The sequence below is a fragment of the Schistocerca nitens genome, chromosome 11, assembly GCF_023898315.1.
Source record: "Schistocerca nitens isolate TAMUIC-IGC-003100 chromosome 11, iqSchNite1.1, whole genome shotgun sequence".
In the NCBI taxonomy this organism is placed as follows: Eukaryota; Metazoa; Arthropoda; class Insecta; order Orthoptera; family Acrididae; genus Schistocerca; species Schistocerca nitens.
Window position 1 is genome coordinate 171,916,266 of NC_064624.1, and position 26,734 is coordinate 171,942,999.

At 40.6% G+C, this 26,734-nt stretch overlaps 1 long non-coding RNA gene across 3 annotated transcripts; it reads left to right on the top strand.

Annotated features, from left to right (window-relative positions):
* Positions 1 to 278: 278 nt before the first annotated feature.
* Positions 279 to 25,605, top strand: LOC126212851 (uncharacterized). 3 transcript variants are annotated; one of them, XR_007540948.1, is made up of 3 exons: positions 279 to 357; positions 5,207 to 5,283; positions 25,552 to 25,605. It is a non-coding gene; the product is annotated as an uncharacterized LOC126212851 (long non-coding RNA). The 3 variants fall into 3 exon arrangements; XR_007540949.1 differs by lacking the exon at positions 5,207 to 5,283 and adding an exon at positions 15,316 to 15,392; XR_007540947.1 differs by lacking the exons at positions 279 to 357; positions 5,207 to 5,283 and adding exons at positions 7,760 to 7,838; positions 15,316 to 15,392.
* The last annotated feature ends 1,129 nt before the right edge of the window (positions 25,606 to 26,734 follow it).

Consider the following 26,734-nt stretch of genomic DNA (forward strand, 5'->3'; position numbering starts at 1 on the left):
CCAGCGCAATGCGAAAACAAATGGCGATGTTTGCTACGTTCTTAGAATGGCGTAGTGAACAATAACAAGAAATCGGGGAGAGGTCGGAGAGATTTCGTTTATATGAAGGAAATGGACAAAATCTTCCAGAACAAGACCAACATTTACCCGGAGATTTTGCTTGATGGTACAAGTAAGTTACATTCGATACTTCGTACAGTCATCACGTGAATTTCTTCAAGAGACTTCTAGTTTATAACGGTTTTTGATGTACATTAACGCAGTGCTTTATTTTCTTTAGACGTTGTGGCGGAGACAGCGACCACCGACCAACCAAGCGACCAGGCTGTTCCAGGGCCATCAGGATACTCGACGAAGGTTAGTTTTTCCTAATTCTCACTCTGACTCTGGAAATTTTAATTCTTTGAGCGAAATATGCCTACTGTTTGCTGAGACGTCATTTTATGACGTTCATAACAAAGCTACTAAAGTATCTTTAAGTGCTTTGCATGGAGTATTTTGCAAGCAAATGATTTCTGATAGTTTCATTTGTACTGTCTGACATGGCTGTTAACTAGTAAATGCTAATAGTCAATGTGGGTGTGAGCATTGTAGTTTCATAGACTTTTGTTGTATATGTCCTTCCTATTTCTGTATCATTTAATTTATGGTTTAAGTGCATAGGCTATTTTTACATTCATCCTCTAAGGTAAATGGATGTATCACAATTTTGTTTTACCACTATGTGTAAATCTTTTTTCGATTCATATTTGCAAGATCTCGGTCTAAAGTTTTGTAGGTCGCCAGTTCTCTCAGTAGTAACTGTGGGAGTATGGTGGATGTTTATGTGAACGTTTTGCATTTTTCAGTGCACTCATTCACTGATACTTCCGTTCAAATTTCTTTATAGGTAGTAACCTGCCAAGCAAATATGACCCCAGTTTGCTTTGTAAACTAGTAATGCCAATAATTTACTTGGTTAGAGGCACTGTAATTCCATTTATTTTTGCATTGCTTAATATGCATTTTATCCTTTATAAGTATTGCAAAATCTTCCAGTTTTTGATTATTCCTTCTATAGACATTTAAATTAATTGTGCCTGAAAGTATTGCTATTTCACCAAGTTCATTCTCTTTATCCAAGCAAATCTTGTTTTACTCTGTATTTTAGTGCCTTCTTTGAAGTACTACATTATTTTCATCACTGGGTAAGTTCTAACATGGCTATGATGGAATACTTTTCTGTGCCACACTTCTGTATGAGCATGTAGACAATTTTTATGCACGAGTAAGGACTCTGCAAGTACATCCCCCCCCCCTCCCCCACAAGAAGCTTAAAGTCAAGTGTTGTACACAAAGAGATACCCAAGAAGGGAGGAACAATTATTTAAAGGAGAGGCGTGAGATGGAGTGCGAAAGACAGGAAAAGGGAGACCAGAGGGAAAATGAGAAGCTGGAGTTGAAACGGGCAAGCCTGGAACTGAAACGTGTTTGCTGGAGGCAACATTGGCAGCCAGTAAGCAACATGCAGAGCGTAATATGCTCCTCAGGAAGTATTTCGAGGCTCGCATGTGTTATCCTCCAAAAATTTCATTTCTAATTTTTCCTTCATATTGTGCCCTTTCTATTTTTATAATTCATATATGGCCAATTTTGCTAATTACCTCTTGAACTCTCTGCTAGATACCACATTAGCGCAGGTATACGGATTAGAGTGCAGGCCGCAGCGCCTCAGCGTGCAAAGCAGATCGTGTGCCTCCAGCAGTCAAAGGGTTAATTACAAAACCCGCTAAGAAGTACTTCTAACAACACAACACTGCTACTATAATCAACCGCAGTAAAACACGTGGACTACAAAAAAGAGGGAACAAGCATATTCTCACTCTACAAAAAGCGACAAACATGTTGATGCGCTACACGTGACAACGTGCAAAGATCATTACTCGACACGGGCAAAGCCTTTACACTCGCACTCGGTTGGCGTGTAGGGTGTGTGTGTGTGTGTGTGTGTGTGTGTGTGTGTGTGTGTGTGTGTGTGTGTGTGTGTGTGTGTGGGGGGGGGGGGGGGTAAATGGGCAGGGCTTGTGCAATTTCTGGGGCTTTCGCTAAAACATTTCCCGCCCACTCTGCACCTCGCTCTTGCCCTCTGTCGGTACTACGCGTGGGCACGGTGCTCACCCCTGTTGGCAGCTGATCTTCAGTTGTTACCGTTAACACTGAACGTCGACCGTGTGCAGTAGCAACAGCAACAACTTTTATGGGGACGAGGTGATGCAAAATATGATTATTTGTTAATTTTAAAAGTGTTCTGTGAATATTAATTATGTTTAAGAATATGGAAATTCTATTATAATATGTTATTTTCAGACCACGAGGTAATGGAAGAGTTATTTGTTATCCATTCACCTCGCACCCAAGAACCCTTTCGTTAATGCCCCACACCTGAACCATTGTAGGACAGGGAAGCTACCTTGGAAGTTATTGAATTCTATAGAATTCATAACGAATGGTTCGGTAAGAGCCGAGACCTGAAGCGGAAGCAGCAATTCTGGGACGCAATGTCCATTTTTATCAGGGAAGCTTCGGGAAAGACGTTTTCGCCAGCGCAGTGTGAGAACAAATGGTGATGTTCGCTATGTACTTATAAGGGCATAGTGGACAACAATAAGAAATCGGGGAGAGGTTGAGAAGATTTCGTGTACCTGAAAGAAATGGACGAGATCTTTCAGAAGAAGAGCAATATTTACCCAGAGGTTTTGCTTGATGGTGCAAGGAAGTTACATTCAATACTTCGTACATTCATCACGTCAACTACTTTAAAAGACTTCTAGTTTATAACAGTTTTTGATGTACATTCTTTAAACGTTGCGGCTGAGGCAACGTCCAGCAAACAACCAAGTGACCAGGTTGTTCCAGGGCTATCAGGATACTTGACGAAGATTAGTTTTTTCTAATTCTCACTCTGATTCTGGAAAGTTTAATTCTTTGATTGAAATGCTTGCTGAGGGTGCATTTTATGACATTCATACAAAGCTACTGAAGTATGTTGAAGTGCATTTTAAGGAGCATTTTCCAAGCAAAAGGTTTCTGATAGTTTCATTTGTGCTGTCGTAACTGTTAATTACTAAATGCTAACTGTCCATGTTTGTAGTTTCATAGCTTTTTGTTGTGTATGTCCTTCCTATTTTCTGTATCCTTTGATTTATGGTTTGTGTGTGGATACAAAATGAGCAAAACTCATGGGTGCAATCTACAACTCAGCAGTATTGGCCTATGCAATAAAAGAAACAATAAATTAAGGAGTCCTCTGAAGTCAAAGAAGGGTGAAGTCATTACTTATGAAGGCAAACAAATGGAACGCTGGGTTGAACACTACCTCGAGTTGTATGCAGCCGAGAATGAAGTTAGCAATGATGCATGTAACGCCATCAAACAAATGCCAGTGATTGAAGAACTAGATGACATGCCTACTGTGGAAGAACTCAGTAGAAAAATAGATTTTCTTGCTAACAGAAAGCCCCAGGTAAAGATGGGATCCCGGCAGATGTTATTAAGTATAACAAATCTGTTCTTCTCAAACATTTATATTCACTTATCGCAACCAGCTGGGAAGAAGGTTATGTCCTGGTGAGTACGCAGAATTTGAGGATAGTTACTCTGTATAAACAGAAAGGGAACAGAAGTGACTGCAAACAATTACCAAGGCATTTCATTACTAAGTGTAGCCGGGAAAGCTTATGCAAGAGCCATCCCAATACGATTACAAATCTTAGCTTCCAGAATCTCAGTGTGGCTTCAGGCCAGGCCGATCAACCATAGTAATGATCTCTTTAAGACAGCTACAAGAGAAATGTCGTGAGCAGCAGAGTCCACTTTATATTGCTTACATTGACCTTGTTAAAGCGTTAGATTTAGTGAGCAGAAATAGGCTTTTCAAACTGTTGCAGACGATTGGATGCCCACCTAAACTGCAAGTAATTCTCTCTTTCCATGAGAAAACACAAGCAACAATCTGCTTCAATGTTAAAACAACAGAAGCATTCCCTATTAATAGCGGTGTGAAACAGGGGCAAAGCCTTTACACTCGCACTATGTTGGCATGGAGGGCGGGGGGGGGGGGGGGGGGTAAATGGGCGGGGCTTGTGCAATTTCCGGGGCTTTCGCTAAAACATTTCCTGCACGCTCTGCATCTCTCTCTTGTCCTCTGTTGGCACCTGTCAGTACTACACGGGGGCACAGTGCTCACCCCTGTTGGCAGCTGCTGCCCTCTTGCGTCACCCCTCTTCGCTACATGGAGGGTCCACAAACATTTCACCCCCTGCACTGTTTTTCGGGCCTGGACCTTAACTACTAAATGCGACAGACGCACTGCCTTGACTGAATAATTCGTTTGAGCCGTTGCCAGAGAGCAGTTTGCCAGCGCGAGAAACAAGGTGCTACTGCGCATACATGGCTACGATGATGTAGAACTTATGCGCTTGCTACTTCCAGTGCTCCTACATTTCTTGGCCCATTTCTGGTTGTAGTCACATATGAGGTACCTGATCTTCAGTTGTTACCGTTACCGTAAAATATCGACCGTGTGCAGTAGCAACAGCAAGGACTTATGGGGACGAGGTGACGCAAAGCAAGATTATTTGTTAATTGTGAAAGTGTCGTGTGAATATTAATTATGTTTGAGAATATGGAAATTCTATTATATGTATGTTATTTTTAGACTGAGGTAATGGAAGAGTTCTTGTTTTCCATTCACCTCGCACCCAAGAACCCTATCGTTAATGCCCCACACCAGAACCGTTGCAGGACAGGGAAGCTACCTTGAAAGTTGTTGAATTCTATAGAATTCATAATGAATGGTTCGTTAAGAGCCGTGATCTGAAGCGGAAGCAGCAGTTATGGGATGCGATGTCCACGTATATCACGAAAGCGTTGGGGAAGACCTTCTCGCCAGCGCAATGCGAAAACAAATGGCGATGTTTGCTACGTTCTTAGAAGGGCGTAGTGGACAATAACAAGAAATCGGGGAGAGGTCGGAGAGATTTCGTTTATATGAAGGAAATGGACAAAATCTTCCAGAACAAGACCAACATTTACCCGGAGATTTTGCTTGATGGTACAAGTAAGTTACATTCGATACTTCGTACAGTCATCACGTGAATTTCTTCAAGAGACTTCTAGTTTATAATGGTTTTTGATGTACATTAACGCAGTGCTTTATTTTCTTTAGACGTTGTGGCGGAGACAGCGACCACCGACCAACCAAGCGACCAGGCTGTTCCAGGGCCATCAGGATACTCGACGGAGGTTAGTTTTTTCTAATTCTCACTCTGATTCTGGAAAGTTTAATTCTTTGATTGAAATGCTTGCTGAGGGTGCATTTTATGACATTCATACAAAGATACTAAAGCATGTTGAAGTGCATTTTAGGAGCATTTTCCAAGCAAAAGGTTTCTGATAGTTTCATTTGTGCTGTCGTAACTGTTAATTACTAAATGCTAACAGTCCATGTTTGTAGTTTCATAGCTTTTTGTTGTGTATGTCCTTCCTATTTGCTGTATCGTTTAATTTATGATTTGTGTGTGGATACGAAATGGGAAAAACTCATGGGTGCAATCTACAACTCAGCAGTATTGGCCTATGGAAAAAAGGAAAAATAAATAAGGACTGGTACGAGCAAAATTTGGAAGAAATGGAACCAGTCACTGAGGCTAAACAGAAAGCCCTGCTTGCTTACAAAAGAAACCCAAATGAAAGACCTCGAAATGATCTACGAAAAGCAAAGAACAGGGCACAGCAAACATCCAGGAAATGCGCAAATAACTACTGCTTGAATTTATGTGCAGGTATACAGAAAGCGGCCGATTCTGGGGATTCTAAGGCAATGTACGATGATATTAAGAAAGCAGCTGGACCAACTGTCAGAAAAAGAGCTCCTCTGAAGTCAAAGACGGGTGAAGTCATTACTGATAAAGGCAAACAAATGGAACACTGGGTTGAACACTACCTCGAGTTGTATGCAGCCGAAAATGAAGTTAGCAAGGAAGCATGTGACGCCATCAAACAAATGCCAGTTATGGAAGAACTAGATGAAATGCCTACTATGGAAGAACTCAGTAGAAAAATAGATTCTCTTGCTAACGGAAAGCCCCAGGTGAAGATGGGATCCCTGCAGAGGTTATTAAGTATATCAAGTCTGTTCTTCTCAAACATTTATATTCACTTATCGCAACCAGCTGGGAAGATGGTTATGTCCCGGTGAGTATGCAGAATCTGAGGATAGTTACTCTGTATGAACAGAAAGGGAACAGAAGTGACTAACAATTAAAAAGGCATTTCATTACTAAGTGTAGCCTGAAAAGCTTATGTAAGAGCCATCCTAATACGATTACAAATCTTAGCTTCCAGAATCTACCCAAAATCTCCGTGTAGCTGCAGGCCTGGCCGATCAACCATAGTAATTATCTTCTCCTTAAGACAGCTACAAGAGAAATGTCGTGAGCAGAAATAGGCTTTTCAAACTGTTGCAGACGATTGGATGCCCACCTAAACTACTACAAGTAATTCTCTCTTTCCATGAGAAAACACAAGCAACAATCTGCTTCAATGGTAAAACAACAGAAGCATTACCTATTAATAGTGGTGTGATACATGGGCAAAGCCTTTACACTCTCACTCGGTTGGCGTGGTGGGAGGTAAATGGACGGGGCTTGTGCAATGTCCGGGGCTTTCGCTAAAACATTTCCTGCCCGCTCTGCACCTCGCGCTTTCCCTCTGTCGGTACTACACGGGGCCACAGTGCTCGCCACTGTTGGCAGCTGCTGCCCTCTCGCGTCACTCCTCTTCACTACATGGAGGGTCCACCAACTTTTCACCCCCTGCACTGTTTTTCGGGCCTGGACCTTCACTACTAAATGAAGCAGACGCACTGCCGCAACTGAATAATTCATTTGAGCAGTTGCCAGAGAGGAGTTTTCCAGGGCGAGAAATAAGGTGCTACTGCGTATGCACAGCTACGACGACGTAGAACTTCCGCACTTGCTATTTGCTGCTCGTACACTTCTCGGCCAATTTCTGGTTGGAGTCACATGTGAGGTAGCTGATCTTCAGTTGTTACCGTTACCGTAAAACATCGACCGTGTGCAGTAGCAACAGCAAGGACTTATGGGGACGAGGTGACGCAAAGCAAGATTATTTGTTAATTGTGAAAGTGTCGTGTGAATATTAATTATGTTTGAGAATATGGAAATTCTATTATATGTATGTTATTTTTAGACTGAGGTAATGGAAGAGTTCTTGTTTTCCATTCACCTCGCACCCAAGAACCCTATCGTTAATGCCCCACACCAGAACCGTTGCAGGACAGGGAAGCTACCTTGAAAGTTGTTGAATTCTATAGAATTCATAATGAATGGTTCGTTAAGAGCCGTGATCTGAAGCGGAAGCAGCAGTTATGGGATGCGATGTCCACGTATATCACGAAAGCGTTGGGGAAGACGTTCTCGCCAGCGCAATGCGAAAACAAATGGCGATGTTTGCTACGTTCTTAGAATGGCGTAGTGAACAATAACAAGAAATCGGGGAGAGGTCGGAGAGATTTCGTTTATATGAAGGAAATGGACAAAATCTTCCAGAACAAGACCAACATTTACCCGGAGATTTTGCTTGATGGTACAAGTAAGTTACATTCGATACTTCGTACAGTCATCACGTGAATTTCTTCAAGAGACTTCTAGTTTATAACGGTTTTTGATGTACATTAACGCAGTGCTTTATTTTCTTTAGACGTTGTGGCGGAGACAGCGACCACCGACCAACCAAGCGACCAGGCTGTTCCAGGGCCATCAGGATACTCGACGAAGGTTAGTTTTTCCTAATTCTCACTCTGACTCTGGAAATTTTAATTCTTTGAGCGAAATATGCCTACTGTTTGCTGAGACGTCATTTTATGACGTTCATAACAAAGCTACTAAAGTATCTTTAAGTGCTTTGCATGGAGTATTTTGCAAGCAAATGATTTCTGATAGTTTCATTTGTACTGTCTGACATGGCTGTTAACTAGTAAATGCTAATAGTCAATGTGGGTGTGAGCATTGTAGTTTCATAGACTTTTGTTGTATATGTCCTTCCTATTTCTGTATCATTTAATTTATGGTTTAAGTGCATAGGCTATTTTTACATTCATCCTCTAAGGTAAATGGATGTATCACAATTTTGTTTTACCACTATGTGTAAATCTTTTTTCGATTCATATTTGCAAGATCTCGGTCTAAAGTTTTGTAGGTCGCCAGTTCTCTCAGTAGTAACTGTGGGAGTATGGTGGATGTTTATGTGAACGCTTTGCATTTTTCAGTGCACTCATTCACTGATACTTCCGTTCAAATTTCTTTATAGGTAGTAACCTGCCAAGCAAATATGACCCCAGTTTGCTTTGTAAACTAGTAATGCCAATAATTTACTTGGTTAGAGGCACTGTAATTCCATTTATTTTTGCATTGCTTAATATGCATTTTATCCTTTATAAGTATTGCAAAATCTTCCAGTTTTTGATTATTCCTTCTATAGACATTTAAATTAATTGTGCCTGAAAGTATTGCTATTTCACCAAGTTCATTCTCTTTATCCAAGCAAATCTTGTTTTACTCTGTATTTTAGTGCCTTCTTTGAAGTACTACATTATTTTCATCACTGGGTAAGTTCTAACATGGCTATGATGGAATACTTTTCTGTGCCACACTTCTGTATGAGCATGTAGACAATTTTTATGCACGAGTAAGGACTCTGCAAGTACATCCCCCCCCCCCTCCCCCACAAGAAGCTTAAAGTCAAGTGTTGTACACAAAGAGATACCCAAGAAGGGAGGAACAATTATTTAAAGGAGAGGCGTGAGATGGAGTGCGAAAGACAGGAAAAGGGAGACCAGAGGGAAAATGAGAAGCTGGAGTTGAAACGGGCAAGCCTGGAACTGAAACGTGTTTGCTGGAGGCAACATTGGCAGCCAGTAAGCAACATGCAGAGCGTAATATGCTCCTCAGGAAGTATTTCGAGGCTCGCATGTGTTATCCTCCAAAAATTTCATTTCTAATTTTTCCTTCATATTGTGCCCTTTCTATTTTTATAATTCATATATGGCCAATTTTGCTAATTACCTCTTGAACTCTCTGCTAGATACCACATTAGCGCAGGTATACGGATTAGAGTGCAGGCCGCAGCGCCTCAGCGTGCAAAGCAGATCGTGTGCCTCCAGCAGTCAAAGGGTTAATTACAAAACCTGCTAAGAAGTACTTCTAACAACACAACACTGCTACTATAATCAACCGCAGTAAAACACGTGGACTACAAAAAAGAGGGAACAAGCATATTCTCACTCTACAAAAAGCGACAAACATGTTGATGCGCTACACGTGACAACGTGCAAAGATCATTACTCGACACGGGCAAAGCCTTTACACTCGCACTCGGTTGGCGTGTAGGGTGTGTGTGTGTGTGTGTGTGTGTGTGTGTGTGTGTGTGTGTGGGGGGGGGGGGGGGGGTAAATGGGCAGGGCTTGTGCAATTTCTGGGCTTTCGCTAAAACATTTCCCGCCCACTCTGCACCTCACTCTTGCCCTCTGTCGGTACTACGCGTGGGCACGGTGCTCACCCCTGTTGGCAGCTGATCTTCAGTTGTTACCGTTAACACTGAACGTCGACCGTGTGCAGTAGCAACAGCAACAACTTTTATGGGGACGAGGTGATGCAAAATATGATTATTTGTTAATTTTAAAAGTGTTCTGTGAATATTAATTATGTTTAAGAATATGGAAATTCTATTATAATATGTTATTTTCAGACCACGAGGTAATGGAAGAGTTATTTGTTATCCATTCACCTCGCACCCAAGAACCCTTTCGTTAATGCCCCACACCTGAACCATTGTAGGACAGGGAAGCTACCTTGGAAGTTATTGGATTCTATAGAATTCATAACGAATGGTTCGGTAAGAGCCGAGACCTGAAGCGGAAGCAGCAATTCTGGGACGCGATGTCCATTTTTATCAGGGAAGCTTCGGGAAAGACGTTTTCGCCAGCGCAATGTGAGAACAAATGGTGATGTTTGCTATGTACTTATAAGGGCATAGTGGACAACAATAAGAAATCGGGGAGAGGTTGAGAAGATTTCGTGTACCTGAAAGAAATGGACGAGGTCTTTCAGAAGAAGAGCAATATTTACCCAGAGGTTTTGCTTGATGGTGCAAGGAAGTTACATTCAATACTTCGTACATTCATCACGTCAACTACTTTAAAAGACTTCTAGTTTATAACAGTTTTTGATGTACATTCTTTAAACGTTGCGGCGGAGGCAACGTCCAGCAAACAACCAAGTGACCAGGTTGTTCCAGGGCTATCAGGATACTTGACGAAGATTAGTTTTTTCTAATTCTCACTCTGATTCTGGAAAGTTTAATTCTTTGATTGAAATGCTTGCTGAGGGTGCATTTTATGACATTCATACAAAGCTACTGAAGTATGTTGAAGTGCATTTTAAGGAGCATTTTCCAAGCAAAAGGTTTCTGATAGTTTCATTTGTGCTGTCGTAACTGTTAATTACTAAATGCTAACTGTCCATGTTTGTAGTTTCATAGCTTTTTGTTGTGTATGTCCTTCCTATTTTCTGTATCCTTTAATTTATGGTTTGTGTGTGGATACAAAATGAGCAAAACTCATGGGTGCAATCTACAACTCAGCAGTATTGGCCTATGCAATAAAAGAAACAATAAATTAAGGAGTCCTCTGAAGTCAAAGAAGGGTGAAGTCATTACTGATGAAGGCAAACAAATGGAACGCTGGGTTGAACACTACCTCGAGTTGTATGCAGCCGAGAATGAAGTTAGCAATGATGCATGTAACGCCATCAAACAAATGCCAGTGATTGAAGAACTAGATGACATGCCTACTGTGGAAGAACTCAGTAGAAAAATAGATTTTCTTGCTAACAGAAAGCCCCAGGTAAAGATGGGATCCCGGCAGAGGTTATTAAGTATAACAAATCTGTTCTTCTCAAACATTTATATTCACTTATCGCAACCAGCTGGGAAGAAGGTTATGTCCCGGTGAGTACGCAGAATTTGAGGATAGTTACTCTGTATAAACAGAAAGGGAACAGAAGTGACTGCAAACAATTACCAAGGCATTTCATTACTAAGTGTAGCCGGGAAAGCTTATGCAAGAGCCATCCCAATACGATTACAAATCTTAGCTTCCAGAATCTCAGTGTGGCTTCAGGCCAGGCCGATCAACCATAGTAATGATCTCTTTAAGACAGCTACAAGAGAAATGTCGTGAGCAGCAGAGTCCACTTTATATTGCTTACATTGACCTTGTTAAAGCGTTAGATTTAGTGAGCAGAAACAGGCTTTTCAAACTGTTGCAGACGATTGGATGCCCACCTAAACTGCAAGTAATTCTCTCTTTCCATGAGAAAACACAAGCAACAATCTGCTTCAATGTTAAAACAACAGAAGCATTCCCTATTAATAGCGGTGTGAAACAGGGGCAAAGCCTTTACACTCGCACTATGTTGGCATGGAGGGCGGGGGGGGGGGGGGGGGGTAAATGGGCGGGGCTTGTGCAAAGTCCGGGGCTTTCGCTAAAACATTTCCTGCCCGCTCTGCACCTCGCGCTTTCCCCCTGTCGGTACTACACGGGGGCACAGTGCTCACCCCTTTTCACTAGGTGGAGGGTCCACCACCATTTCACCCCCTGCACTGTTTTTCGGGCCTGGACCTTAACTACTAAATGAGGCAGATGCACTGCCACGACTGAATAATTCATTTGAGCAGTTGCCAGAGAGCAGTTTTCCAGTGCGAGAAATAAGGCGCTACTGCACATGCGCAGCTACGATTACGTAGTTTTCTGCACTTGCTACTTGTGCTGCTCGTACACTTCTCTGCCAATTTCTGGTTGGAGTCACGTGTGAGGTAGCTGATCTTCAGTTGTTACCGTAAAATGTCGACTTTGTGCAGTAGCAACAGCAACGACTTATGGGGATGAGGTGATGCAAAGTAAGATCACATGAACTACTTTAAAAGACTTCTGGTTTGTAATGGTTTTTGATGTACATTTCTTTAGACGTAGTGGAGGCAGCGACAACGAACAACCAAGCGACCAGGCTGCTCCAGGGAAAGTTTAATTCTTTGACCGAAATATGCCTACATGCTTCTGACTGTGCCTTTTATGACATTCATACAAAGCTACAGAAGTATGTTTTAGTGCTTTGTATGGAGTATTTTCCGAGCAAATGATTTCTGATAGTTTCATTTGTACTTTCTGACCTAGCTGTTAACTAGTAAATGCTAAGAGTCCGTGTGGGTGTGAGCATTGTAGTTTCATAGATTTTGTTGTATATGTCCTTCCTATTTCTGTATCCTTCAATTTATGGTTTAAGTGCATAGGTTATTTTTACATTCATCCTCTAAGGTAAATGGATGTATCACAATTTTGTTTTACCACTATGTGTAAATATAAAAAAAAGTCTTTTTCGATTCATATTTGCAAGATCTCAGTCTAAAGTTTTGTAGGTCGCCAGGGTTTAACAAGGATGTTACAGAGGGGGGGGGGGGGGGGGGGGGGACAAAAGGTCACTCTGGGTGGTGTGGGGAGAATTTTGTCAAGGGATGATCTCATTTCAGGGGTTGACTTGAGAAAGTCATATCCCTGGCGGAGTAATTTGTTGATGTTTTCGAGGCCAGGATAATATTGGGTGACAAGGGGGATGCTTCTGTGTGGTCTGGGGGTAGGAACATTGTTGTTGGATGGGGAGGAATGTATTGCTCGGGAAATCTGTTTGTGGACAAGGTCTGCAGGATAGTTGTGGGAGAGGAAAGCACTGGGAAGGTTATTGGTGTAATTGTTGCCTTTCGTCGCCCCCCTAACCTCCGTAACATCGTTGTTAAACCCTACAATATTCCCAGACTACCTTCTCTACCCAGCGGTTCCTACCCCTGTAACCAACCCCGCTGCAAAACCTGCCCTGTGCATCCCCCCACAACCACCTACTGCAGCCCCACTACTGGTGAAACATACACAATTGAAGGCAGGGCCACGTGTGAAACTACACATGTCATTTATCAGCTGACATGCCTGCACTGCACAGCCTTTTACTTCGGCACGACAACAACTAAACTGGCTGAGCGCATGAACGGACACAGACGAACTGTCTGCCTAGGAGATGCCCAATACCCAGTAGCGGAGCATGCCCTCCAGCATAATTCTTGGGACCTAGGAACCTGCTACACCGTATGTGCCATTTGGCTTCTCCCACCCGACACCAGTCCCTCTGAACTGCGGAGATGGGAACTTGCACTCCGACACATCCTTTCATCCCGCCATACCCCTGGACTGAACCTACGTTAAACAACCTCTCTCCCATTTACTCTTCAGTCTTCTACTCTTTCCCTTTCCTCTTTAGCCATTCACGCATCTTTTCATCCTACATAGTTGTGTTTATCTTTATACTATATACTTCTTTACTTCTGTATGCATCCTCTTTGGTTTGAAGCTGGCACAGTACTTACAGTAGAATATTTTTGGCTTCCCTCTGACAACCATGCCTCCATCCTTGCTACCCTCCCTATTTTCCTTTCCCTGTTTCTTCATAACCTGGGTTGTGAGTAACTGATTCTCCTTTCCCTTCTTCCGTTTCTTTCCCCTCTCCGATGAAGGAACATTTCTTCCGAAAGCTAGGAACGTAAATTTTCAGTTCTGTTTTATGTGTATCTATCGGCTGTACTGAGCTGAGGTAAGCACTGGCCAGCCCCTCTCTCTGTTAGTATTTATCCTCCAAAATTTCATTTTTAATTTTTCCTTCATATTGTGCCCTTTCTATTTTTATAATTTATATATGGCCAATTATGCTAATTACCTCTTGAACTCTCTGCTAGATACCACATTAGCACAGGTATACGGATTAGAGTGCAGGCCGCAGCGCCTCAGCCTGCAAAGCGGATCGTGCGCCTCCAGCAATCAAAGGGTTAATTACACAAACTGCTAAGAAGTACTTCTAACAACACAACACTGCTAATATAATCAACCGCGGTAAAACACGTGGACTACAAAATAAGAGGGAACAAGCAAATTATCACTCTACAAAAAGCGACAAACATTGATGTGCTACAAGTGACAACGTGCAAAGATCATTACTCGACACAGGCAAAGCCTTTACACTTGCACTCAGTTGGCGTGGAGGGGGGGGGGGGGGGTAAATGGGCGGGGCTTGTGCAATTTCCGGGGCTTTCGCTAAAACATTTCCTGCACGCTCTGCATCTCTCTCTTGTCCTCTGTTGGCACCTGTCAGTACTACACGGGGGCACAGTGCTCACCCCTGTTGGCAGCTGCTGCCCTCTTGCGTCACCCCTCTTCACTACATGGAGGGTCCACCACCATTTCACCCCCTGCACTGTTTTTCGGGCCTGGACCTTAACTACTAAATGCGACAGACGCACTGCCTTGACTGAATAATTCGTTTGAGCCGTTGCCAGAGAGCAGTTTGCCAGCGCGAGAAACAAGGTGCTACTGCGCATACATGGCTACGATGATGTAGAACTTATGCGCTTGCTACTTCCAGTGCTCCTACATTTCTTGGCCCATTTCTGGTTGTAGTCACATATGAGGTACCTGATCTTCAGTTGTTACCGTTACCGTAAAATATCGACCGTGTGCAGTAGCAACAGCAAGGACTTATGGGGACGAGGTGACGCAAAGCAAGATTATTTGTTAATTGTGAAAGTGTCGTGTGAATATTAATTATGTTTGAGAATATGGAAATTCTATTATATGTATGTTATTTTTAGACTGAGGTAATGGAAGAGTTCTTGTTTTCCATTCACCTCGCACCCAAGAACCCTATCGTTAATGCCCCACACCAGAACCGTTGCAGGACAGGGAAGCTACCTTGAAAGTTGTTGAATTCTATAGAATTCATAATGAATGGTTCGTTAAGAGCCGTGATCTGAAGCGGAAGCAGCAGTTATGGGATGCGATGTCCACGTATATCACGAAAGCGTTGGGGAAGACGTTCTCGCCAGCGCAATGCGAAAACAAATGGCGATGTTTGCTACGTTCTTAGAAGGGCGTAGTGGACAATAACAAGAAATCGGGGAGAGGTCGGAGAGATTTCGTTTATATGAAGGAAATGGACAAAATCTTCCAGAACAAGACCAACATTTACCCGGAGATTTTGCTTGATGGTACAAGTAAGTTACATTCGATACTTCGTACAGTCATCACGTGAATTTCTTCAAGAGACTTCTAGTTTATAACGGTTTTTGATGTACATTAACGCAGTGCTTTATTTTCTTTAGACGTTGTGGCGGAGACAGCGACCACCGACCAACCAAGCGACCAGGCTGTTCCAGGGCCATCAGGATACTCGACGGAGGTTAGTTTTTTCTAATTCTCACTCTGATTCTGGAAAGTTTAATTCTTTGATTGAAATGCTTGCTGAGGGTGCATTTTATGACATTCATACAAAGATACTAAAGCATGTTGAAGTGCATTTTAGGAGCATTTTCCAAGCAAAAGGTTTCTGATAGTTTCATTTGTGCTGTCGTAACTGTTAATTACTAAATGCTAACAGTCCATGTTTGTAGTTTCATAGCTTTTTGTTGTGTATGTCCTTCCTATTTGCTGTATCGTTTAATTTATGATTTGTGTGTGGATACGAAATGGGAAAAACTCATGGGTGCAATCTACAACTCAGCAGTATTGGCCTATGGAAAAAAGGAAAAATAAATAAGGACTGGTACGAGCAAAATTTGGAAGAAATGGAACCAGTCACTGAGGCTAAACAGAAAGCCCTGCTTGCTTACAAAAGAAACCCAAATGAAAGACCTCGAAATGATCTACGAAAAGCAAAGAACAGGGCACAGCAAACATCCAGGAAATGCGCAAATAACTACTGCTTGAATTTATGTGCAGGTATACAGAAAGCGGCCGATTCTGGGGATTCTAAGGCAATGTACGATGATATTAAGAAAGCAGCTGGACCAACTGTCAGAAAAAGAGCTCCTCTGAAGTCAAAGACGGGTGAAGTCATTACTGATAAAGGCAAACAAATGGAACACTGGGTTGAACACTACCTCGAGTTGTATGCAGCCGAAAATGAAGTTAGCAAGGATGCATGTGACACCATCAAACAAATGCCAGTTATGGAAGAATAGATGAAATGCCTACTATGGAAGAACTCAGTAGAAAAATAGATTCTCTTGCTAACGGAAAGCCCCAGGTGAAGATGGGATCCCTGCAGAGGTTATTAAGTATATCAAGTCTGTTCTTCTCAAACATTTATATTCACTTATCGCAACCAGCTGGGAAGATGGTTATGTCCCGGTGAGTATGCAGAATCTGAGGATAGTTACTCTGTATGAACAGAAAGGGAACAGAAGTGACTAACAATTAAAAAGGCATTTCATTACTAAGTGTAGCCTGAAAAGCTTATGTAAGAGCCATCCTAATACGATTACAAATCTTAGCTTCCAGAATCTACCCAAAATCTCCGTGTGGCTGCAGGCCTGGACGATCAACCATAGTAATTATCTTCTCCTTAAGACAGCTACAAGAGAAATGTCGTGAGCAGAAATAGGCTTTTCAAACTGTTGCAGACGATTGGATGCCCACCTAAACTACTACAAGTAATTCTCTCTTTCCATGAGAAAACACAAGCAACAATCTGCTTCAATGGTAAAACAACAGAAGCATTCCCTATTAATAGTGGTGTGATACATGGGCAAAGCCTTTACACTCTCACTCGGTTGGCGTGGAGGGAGGTAAATGGACGGGGCTTGTGCAATGTCCGGGGCTTTCGCTAAAACATTTCCTGCCCGCTCTGCACCTCGCGCTTTCCCTCTGTCGGTACTACACGGGGCCACAGTGCTCGCCACTGTTGGCAGCTGCTGCCCTCTCGCGTCACTCCTCTTCACTACATGGAGGGTCCACCAACTTTTCACCCCCTGCACTGTTTTTCGGGCCTGGACCTTCACTACTAAATGAAGCAGACACACTGCCGCAACTGAATAATTCATTTGAGCAGTTGCCAGAGAGGAGTTTTCCAGGGCGAGAAACAAGGTGCTACTGCGCATACATGGCTACGATGATGTAGAACTTATGCGCTTGCTACTTCCAGTGCTCCTACATTTCTTGGCCCATTTCTGGTTGTAGTCACATATGAGGTACCTGATCTTCAGTTGTTACCGTTACCGTAAAATATCGACCGTGTGCAGTAGCAACAGCAAGGACTTATGGGGACGAGGTGACGCAAAGCAAGATTATTTGTTAATTGTGAAAGTGTCGTGTGAATATTAATTATGTTTGAGAATATGGAAATTCTATTATATGTATGTTATTTTTAGACTGAGGTAATGGAAGAGTTCTTGTTTTCCATTCACCTCGCACCCAAGAACCCTATCGTTAATGCCCCACACCAGAACCGTTGCAGGACAGGGAAGCTACCTTGAAAGTTGTTGAATTCTATAGAATTAATAATGAACGGTTCGTTAAGAGCCGACACCTGAAGCCGAAGCAGCAATTCTGGGACGCTATGTCCATTTCTACCATGGCAGCTTTGGGAAAGATGGCAGTCCGAGAACAAATGGCTATGTTTGCTACATACTTACATGGGTGTAGTGGACAACAAGAAATCGGGTAGAGGTCGAAAACATTTCATGTACATGAGAGAAATGGACGAGATCTTTCAGAAGATGAGCTACATTTACCCTGAGGGCTGGGTTCATGGTGCAAATAAGCTACATTCAATACTTCATACATTCATCACATGAACTACTTTAAAAGACTTCTAGTTTATAACAGTTTTTGATGTACATTTCTTTAGACGTGGTGGAGGCAGTGACCAACTAACAACCAAGCGACCAGGCTGCTCCAGGAAAGTTTAATTCTTTGATTGAAATATGCCTACATGCTTGCTGACTGTGCATTTTATGACATTCATACAAAGCTACTGAAGCATGTTTAAGTGCTTTGTATGGAGTATTTTCCGAGAAAATGATTTCTGATAGTTTCATTTGTACTTTCTGACCTAGCTGTTAACTAGTGTGAAAATTTAAAAAATCTTTTTTGGATTCATATTTGCAAGATCTCTGTCGAAAGTTTTGTATGCCGCCAGTCCTCTCAGTGGTAACTGTGGGAGTATGGTGGATGTTTATGTGAACTTTTTTCATTTTTCAGTGCATTCATTCATTGATAGTTCCGTTCAAATTTCTTTATAGGTAGTAATCTGCCAAGCAAATATGACCCCAGTTTGCTTTGTAAACTAGTAATGCCAATAATTTACTTGGTTAGAGCCACTGTAATTCATTTCTTTATTTTTGCATTTTATCCTTAGTAAGTATTGCAAAATATTCCAGTTTTTGATTATTCCTTCTAGAGACATTTAAATTAATTGTGCCTAAAAGTATTGCTATTTCACCAAGTTCATTCTCTTTATCCAAGCAAATCTGATTTTAATCTATTTTTAGTGCCTTCTTTCAAGTACTACATTATTTTCATCACTGGGTAAGTTCTAACATGGCTATGATGGAATACTTTTCCTGTGCCACACTTCTGTACGAGCATGTAGACAATTTTTATGCACGAGTAAGGACTCTGCAAGTACATCCCCCCCGCGAAGCTTAACGTCAAGAGTTTTACACAAAGAGATACCCAAGAAGGGAGGAACAATTATTTAAAGGAGAGGCTTGAGATGGAGTGCGAAAGACAGAAAAAGGGAGACCAGAGGGAAGATGAGAAGCTGGAGTTGAAACGGGCAAGCCTGGAACTGAAATGTTTTTGTTGGAGGCAACATTGGCAGCCATTAAGCAACATGCAGAGCATAATATGCTCCTCAGGAAGTATTTCGAGGCTCGGATGTGTTATCCTCCAAAATTTCATTTCTAATTTTTCCTTTATATTGTGCCCTTTCTATTTTTATAATTTATGTATGGCCAATTTTGCTAATTACCTCTTGAACTCTCTGCTAGATACCTCAACTTTAAATAGGGGTTTGTTAGTGGTAAGCGTGGGAATTTGATAGGTATTTACCACTCTTTCTATTGCTGATAAAATGCATGGCATTGTACCAGTTATTAGATTTTCCCATTATGTTCATGTATGTTTAAATGTGAGCTTTAATTTCCAATCTTGTTGTCCCAATCCCTGTAGGAGTTACACGTAGGGGACTAATACAGTCTTTTAAAGCTGGTTCCTAAATCTTTGTAAGTAGGCTTTCTTGGGACACTTTCTGACTATTAGTCTACCAGTTATTTAAAGCCTCTGTGAAACTTTCATGGATCTAACATGTGACCATTTGTTCAGTCAGTCTATGTATACTCAGTATGCCTCTGTGTTTGGTATGGGTCTCTCACACTTGAGCAGAACTCTAGGGCAGGTGGTAAAAGTGAGTTATAAGCAATCTTCTTTGGAGACTGACTGCATTTCCCCAGTATTCTACCAACAAACCAAAATCTGCTGTTTGCAATGTCTGTCCCCAAATAGATACTTTGGTCAAGTCGGGACTATGTGGCTATTTGTTCTTTCATTGCTCTATTTTTCCTCCAATATTTTCTCTCCAACATGTCTTCCCTTCAGAACAGCTCACACCAATTAATACTTATGCTTTTGGAATCCTAAATTTGAAACCTTAGTGCGGGGTGGGGAGGAGAGCGACTTATTTATAATTAAATGCTAAGATATTGCTTGTTCATTTGTTCCCACCTATCCGTAGGCTGTTGTCATTTGCCCTGTTTAACTCCCAAAAAAATTAATTCCATTACTCATTTTTTATATTTTGTCATTTGTTTTACAAAAATGCTTTGCATGTTATTGGCCCTAAGAAATTTTATTCTTTCAGTTTCTTGATAGCTATGTTAGATTACAATGAACTGCTAGACAATTTGTAAGTGCCATTCATTCACAGTGAAGCACAGTTGCTCCTGTAAAATTACCTTCGCATTCATTCTGTCCTATTTTGTGTATCAATTTTTGTATTTTTCTAATTCATTTCTTGAAATGAATAAAGTTACTTGAACTTTCACGTATCTGACCAGTCATTAAAATTTTTGGGTGTCTATATTAAGTGTAAATTAACTTATTTTCAGAGATCGTTCTGTGGAATTCAGTGGTTTCTGTTCAGAGATTTCTCCACATGGTACAGCAAAATTAGGTGCAAATGCTGGGTAATTTAAAGTTCATTATCTTCCCATCCAGATAAGCCATGCGACTGATTTACAGCTCCGTGACTAATATGCAATTCCCACTCCTGTGACTGGAAGCCAGTTCACTGAACCACTTCCCCTACTGTTCCACTCCAAGCATGTGGGGAAAAATTCACTTGAATCAATTGGTTTGACTTCAGATTTCTCGTATCCATTTCTCTGTAGTTGCACATAATATTTTCACATTTACAGGAGAAAGTTGTCATTTCATGACATCCTCATACCACAAAGTAAAGTACATTTGTTTTCATTGTTGCCACCCAAACTTGCATATGACAACCCTCTATTTTGTGACAATACAAAACAAGCTCCCTTTAAACTTTTTTGGGTCTCCAATCTTTTAAGGATCCCATATTGTGGAGCAGTACGGTGGCAAAGGATGGACAGGTGTACTGTAAGCATCCTCTTGTAGTGCTGTTAAATCTTGAGTGTTCTGCCAATCAGATACAGTCCCTGGTTTGCACCCCCAACATTTTCTGTGTGGTCACTGGCTACAATGCTACGAAGAGGGCCTGGGACTGTCACACTTTGGCCATCTTTCCATATATTTATTATTAAGGACCTAGGACATGTCATCCATAAACTGTGCTTTTGCAACTGTTCCATGTTTTAGATTTACCAATTTTGTTTCCTTCTGAAACAGGGAAATCAATAATTGTTGTGACTAACTACAGTATTTATCATTAATTTGAACCCAACAATTACGTTTGTTATCGTCACTGTTGCATTTAGAAATCTTTTCTGTCGTCTTACTTTCTCTGTTTTTCCCAGTAGTTTCACTTTGTATTCACCTTCTTTTTACCATAATCTACTATACAATTTTATCCCGCCTATATATACTCAACAATACGTCACCCACTTCCAAACCATAATAAAAAAATAAATAAAATTAAAAAATCCCACGTAGATATAAGTACAGTATGTTATGGATTTAAATTTACTTGCACCAAAATTAGCTGATGCAGTAATTGTTTGACTTTATTCTAAATGATTTCAGGAACCACATAGCTTTTGATGTGTTAATAATTTCTTCACATTGCATGCTTTGTCCTGTTTCCGTACTAAAGTCCTTATGAGCTCAACATCTTGTCATGCACACGATAGGGTGTTGGCTCATTGTTTTTACAGGTGGAAGCTGAGGGCATCAGATGTTATCTGTGAACAGCAATGGAGGATTAGTGATTATAAACTGTAATTGTGAACTGTGTATTTGGTGGTTATAGATAACTATAGCGAGTAGAAAAGAAAGTGTGCCGACTACAGGCAGCATAGGATGGGTGGCATGCCTGTGAACGACGAGCAGCACTGTCGCTTTAGACAAGTTCCCGCAATTTTGCTTTATCTGAAGGTGTGTTTCGCTATTTTCTGTGCTTATTTTTTTGAGTGTATTTATGGTGTGAGGGAACATTGAATAGCTGAAGTCTGCAGTAAGTTTTGTTTAGGGATATAGTTACTTATATTTGAAGAAGAAAGGATAAAAATGCCAACGTGCAAATGTGGCTACAGAGAAAGTAAAGGTAATCATTTTTTTTAGGCCTCCAGAACAAGAAGTAGAATTTGCAAAATGGGTCGGAGCAATTCCTCAGAAACACAGAATTGTAACTCACAATTGTTTCGTGTGAGATTCACATTTCTGCGAGGAACTTATAAAAGCTGACATGTTCGTCATCGAGGGTAAACAAGTTAAAATTCAAAGACAAAGTTGGTCTCTAAAATAAGGGCAGTTCCTCATTTACTTCAAAATATACAGAAATAGCTATCAAAAACATTACACAAAAGAAAACCACCACCAGTAAAACACTCAAGAGAGTAGCTGCTGTGAAGAAAATGGTCAACAAGAAGTTCCAATGTTTCCCAGTGTTTCATCCATCGAAGAAAACGTATGAAAGGTAACAGTTGCAGCACTCACTTCACTAAAGAGAACATAGTGTGAGAAGCTGGAAGTTGTGCAGTTACGCAATAAACTAAGAACAGCGAATGCAGAAATCCATCTACTGCGAAAGCAGCTCTCAGATGAAAAGCGTAAGACAGCTCAATCAAATCTTAGATCATTCCAAACTGAGTAAGAAACAGAAAATGATAGTAGACACTATCATAAATGCCAATTAAAAAGCACTAAGGGAATGTGGTATGATGACATGTTTCTTACAAATTAAGTCGCCCAAAGGATACAGACATTATTTGAAGCATGGTTTGTTGCCACTTCTTTCTGATACATACCTTCGAAATTTAGTAAAGGGTCTCAAATGCTCATATGGGATCAATACACGTGCTGTGGAGGCAATTAAGAATTATTTTCAGGAAGAACAAGATGAAAACAAATGCTTAGGTGTGCTGATTTTTGATGAAATTAAGCTCCAAGAAGAACTGCAATTTAATAACAATTCCCTGAAAGTTGATGGTTTTGTCAATTTACGAGAGTATACTCCTGACACCTGTAAGAGTAACTTGCCAATCATGCTCTCGTGTTTATGTTTGCTCCTGTATTGTATAACTGGATCCAACCTGTTGCTGTGTATGCAAGTCGCAATGCAACTCCAGGTGATGTCTTGCAGATATTAATTCAAGTGATTATCCAGCTGGAACAAGAATTACTGCATTCACTTTTGATGGCAGTCAACCGAATAAAAAGGTCTGGCAATGTCTGAACTAGGGGCAAAATAATAAAGTAACTTGCTCTATATCAAATCCTATTGATGAAACCAGAACAGATTGGGCATTTTCAGATGCTGTTCACCCAATAAGGTGTGTAAGAAATGATTTCTGTGATAAAACTGAAGTACTTTTTAATGATGAGATCGTCAACTATAATTTTTATCGCAGAGTCTATCAAGAAGATAATTTCCCAGGATTTGGCGGATTAAAAGTTTGCCACAAGTTAACTTCCACCATCTTCAACCCGACGTCATTTCAACAAATGAATGTAAGATTAGCCCTGCAGTTATTCAGTAACACAGTAGCCAAAGGCATAAAATTCTTCAGGGACAGTAAAGGAACAGGATTCAAAGGCACTGAATCAACAGAATCTTTCACTAGATATATGAAAAACATAGTGGACGCACTTAATTCTTCATTTCATAAGGATGCATTGTACAAAAACGCAGAGGCTCACAAAACATTAATGAAATGGAAAACCATTCTCGCCGATAAAAATAACAGCTTTGCTTCCGAAAGAACTCTCCAGTCTCTAAGAGTAACCATTGAAAGTACATTATCTGAATATTTGTGGGAAAAAGGTTTCAGCTATGTCTTGAGTGCAAAATTTAATCAGGACCCACTTGAACGTCATTTTGGTATCCTAAGGTCCCTGAGCTGCAAATGATCACCTGTCAGTAACAGACTTCTTGAGCTTACACATGTTACAGTGCGATTACATTCCTGTAAAACTAGCCCTATCTTCCGGCGGAAGCTGCGAACATAAACGTGAATTTTCATATATGTATGCCAAATGCAGATGTTAGCCAGACATTTGCAGCAAAAGAACAGACAGTTCTGGAAATTGAAGACATAATTAAAAAATGCTGTGTGTTCCACATAACTTCACAGAGGCTCATCCCAATCCACAACATATTCCGGAGAGTCTTGAAAGCACCACAGGAAAGGGATGTTTAGTTTATCATCTGGCAGGTTACGTGGTAAATCAAGCAAGAAAACCCGTAAGTTTTTGTGCCTAAGTGGAAATTCGTCTGACATCCCATTCTCTTTACTTACATCTATTAGAGATTAAACTCTTCTACAGGAAAGACATTGCTCACAGCCATCAAAAGATTTCTTCAATGTTCTTATGCAGGTGGAAAATAGCCATGGTAAAACTCCGCGAGGACAGTTTATAGGGAGACATTTATGACTGCCTCAATAGTTTGGAAGACCTAAGTGTTGAAATATCTAACAGATGCTGCGAAGATCATGTGATGGACAGTTTCCAAGCTGATTCTCCATTATATGAGACGCCAGCTTTTCACTCGCATTAAACAAATTCGGAATGAGTAAGTCTTCAAAAACTTCCAAGACCGCCTGGAAACTATCCAAACTAGCTGACAACTGATGTCTACTGAGGCAAGTTAATCAAATCCATCGACTTTTCATATGATTACATAAATTTTATGAATCAATAACTTCGTGTGCAGCGTTTGGCGTAATAACATGTATTTCCGTGGGTCACAAGTGGAGCAATTGACATCTGGTGGCGGAACCTGTGAACTTGCGGAGATGGCACACTTTCTTCTACTCGCTATGGTTAAACTGTAATTGTAAACTGTGTATTTGGTGATTATAGTTAAATTGTAATTGTGAACTGTATATGTGGTTAGATTATAAATTGTAATTGTATATTGTAATATCCCACCCTCCTCTAGCATCCTGATTCGGCTCTTCCACAGTTTTCCCAGATCGTGTCAGGCAAATGCCAGGATGGGTCCCTAAGTCCATGGCAGTTGTTCCAATACCCTTTGTGTGCTTATAATATTGGAACAATTAAAGTGATAAAAAAATGAAAGCTTTTGTCAATTCCTACCATTTACCAAGTGTTTATAATCTGTATATTTTACAAATCATTAAGGTTAAATGTCTATTTGCATTTGTTTTCCTGATTGGACCATCCCAAACATTTTCTCAAAAGTACAATGTGCAACTTACTTGAACCATACAAGGAGTGTAACTGATCACATTGCAACTTGTACCAGACCAAACTCAGGACACTATATCTGCTCTGCGTGAACACTGACACACTGAGCAAAATGTTACAAACCCTGCTTCTAGCCCCTTATGGAATAGGAAATAATCCAAATTAGTACTGGCAAGAATTTTGTACTTGAAATTGTTTCTCAGAATTTATATGTAAACTGTTTTCTCAAGTAAAGTAACAATGTTTAGTCATAATTAAGAACAAGGATTGAAGATTTTGACAATGGGGATAAATAGCTTTCGTTATTCTCTGCAGTCAGTTTCATTATTGATAATCACATGAGAATTACAAATGACAAATTTTTGGGACATAACAGAAGTGTAGCTTTATATTTACTGGAAATTTGTTTTTTGGCCGACAATCGACTCAAAGATTGATACTATGAAATAGAAAATTCTTTTGGCGAGACTAAAAATCCAAAGGCCTCAGGCTCAATCCCCAGGCCTTTGTAAACTGTAGGTCCTCTTGTCAGTTCAAATGTTGGAGGAAGGCAATGGCATGTCACAAACATGACCATGCCAAGTACAGTATAGTTACATTCAAAACAATATTCAGATTGATGACTGCTGTTTTTCAGCTAGTGGGTACGTGATTATGAATGAATCAGACATTAAGCAACTGTTACTGCACATTTTCGTCTTGCCTTCTAGATGGATACACACAATGTCTGAGCATCAATTCTGAACCTAGGGCAGTTCCACGAGTAATGGAATGAGTGATTTTTTTCACTTTGAGGATGAAGACCAAGTACCATTATACAACAAGTTTACTGTATTGTCAACATAAACAATTTTTTGTAATTGTTTATGTTCCTTTCTTGTAATCATTGTGTGGAAAATACTTTCAGATATACAGTGGTCTCATAATACAATAATTCAGCTATTTCCAGAAAAAATGTTATGGAAAAGAATTTATGAGAAACTGATATAGAAGATACATGCCTCAAATATTTTACTAACTAAATTTAAAAAATTTAGACTTTCGGAGATTCTTTTCCAGTAGACTACAAAGGAAGTTGTTCATATGAAATCTATATTGAATTTATTTATATACCAGCATTTGCAGAGTTTCCCCGCAGAAAGTATTCAATTAGTTTATGTTGAGGAAGGAAAAATTATTATTGGGTCACGTTTCTGCAACTACTCTAATTTTTTGGGAGTTAAACAGGACAAATGACAACAGCCTAAGAAATGTATCTACGGATAGGTGGGAACAATGAGCCATTTATGATTAAAACAGGGTGATGGTCTATTACCATTACTCTTCAGCCATTTGTAATACTTAGGGAATAATACAATGAAAACCTTGAGGAAAAAAAAATTGGAATAAAGAAAGATCAAGCACTTAAGTTGCTTGGGATTTACAGACTATTTAGCATTAACTTGCTATTAATATGAAGTCCAGACAGAAAAAATATAGCACAAAATCAGGATCCCAGATATCACTGGAGAAGAACATGGTGGTAACAAAATGGCTCTGAGCACTATGGGACTTAACATCTGAGGTCATCAGTGCCCTAGAACTTAGAACTAAAACCTAACTAACCTAAGGACATCACACACATCCATGCCCAAGGCAGGATTCGAACCTGCGACCGTAGCGGTCACGCGATTCCAGACTGAAGCACCTAGAATGGTGGTAACAGACACTAGTAAAATAAGAAACAGAGGTGAAAATAGTTAAGCAATTTGAATACCATATCTAGGAGAAATTATAACATACAACATGAACAGAAAACCTGTTTAGCAAGAAAAAAACCAATACAATTTAAAAACTAATATGGTCTACATTAAAAACTCTATACAAAATTATGACGCTGCAGTGACTGATCTG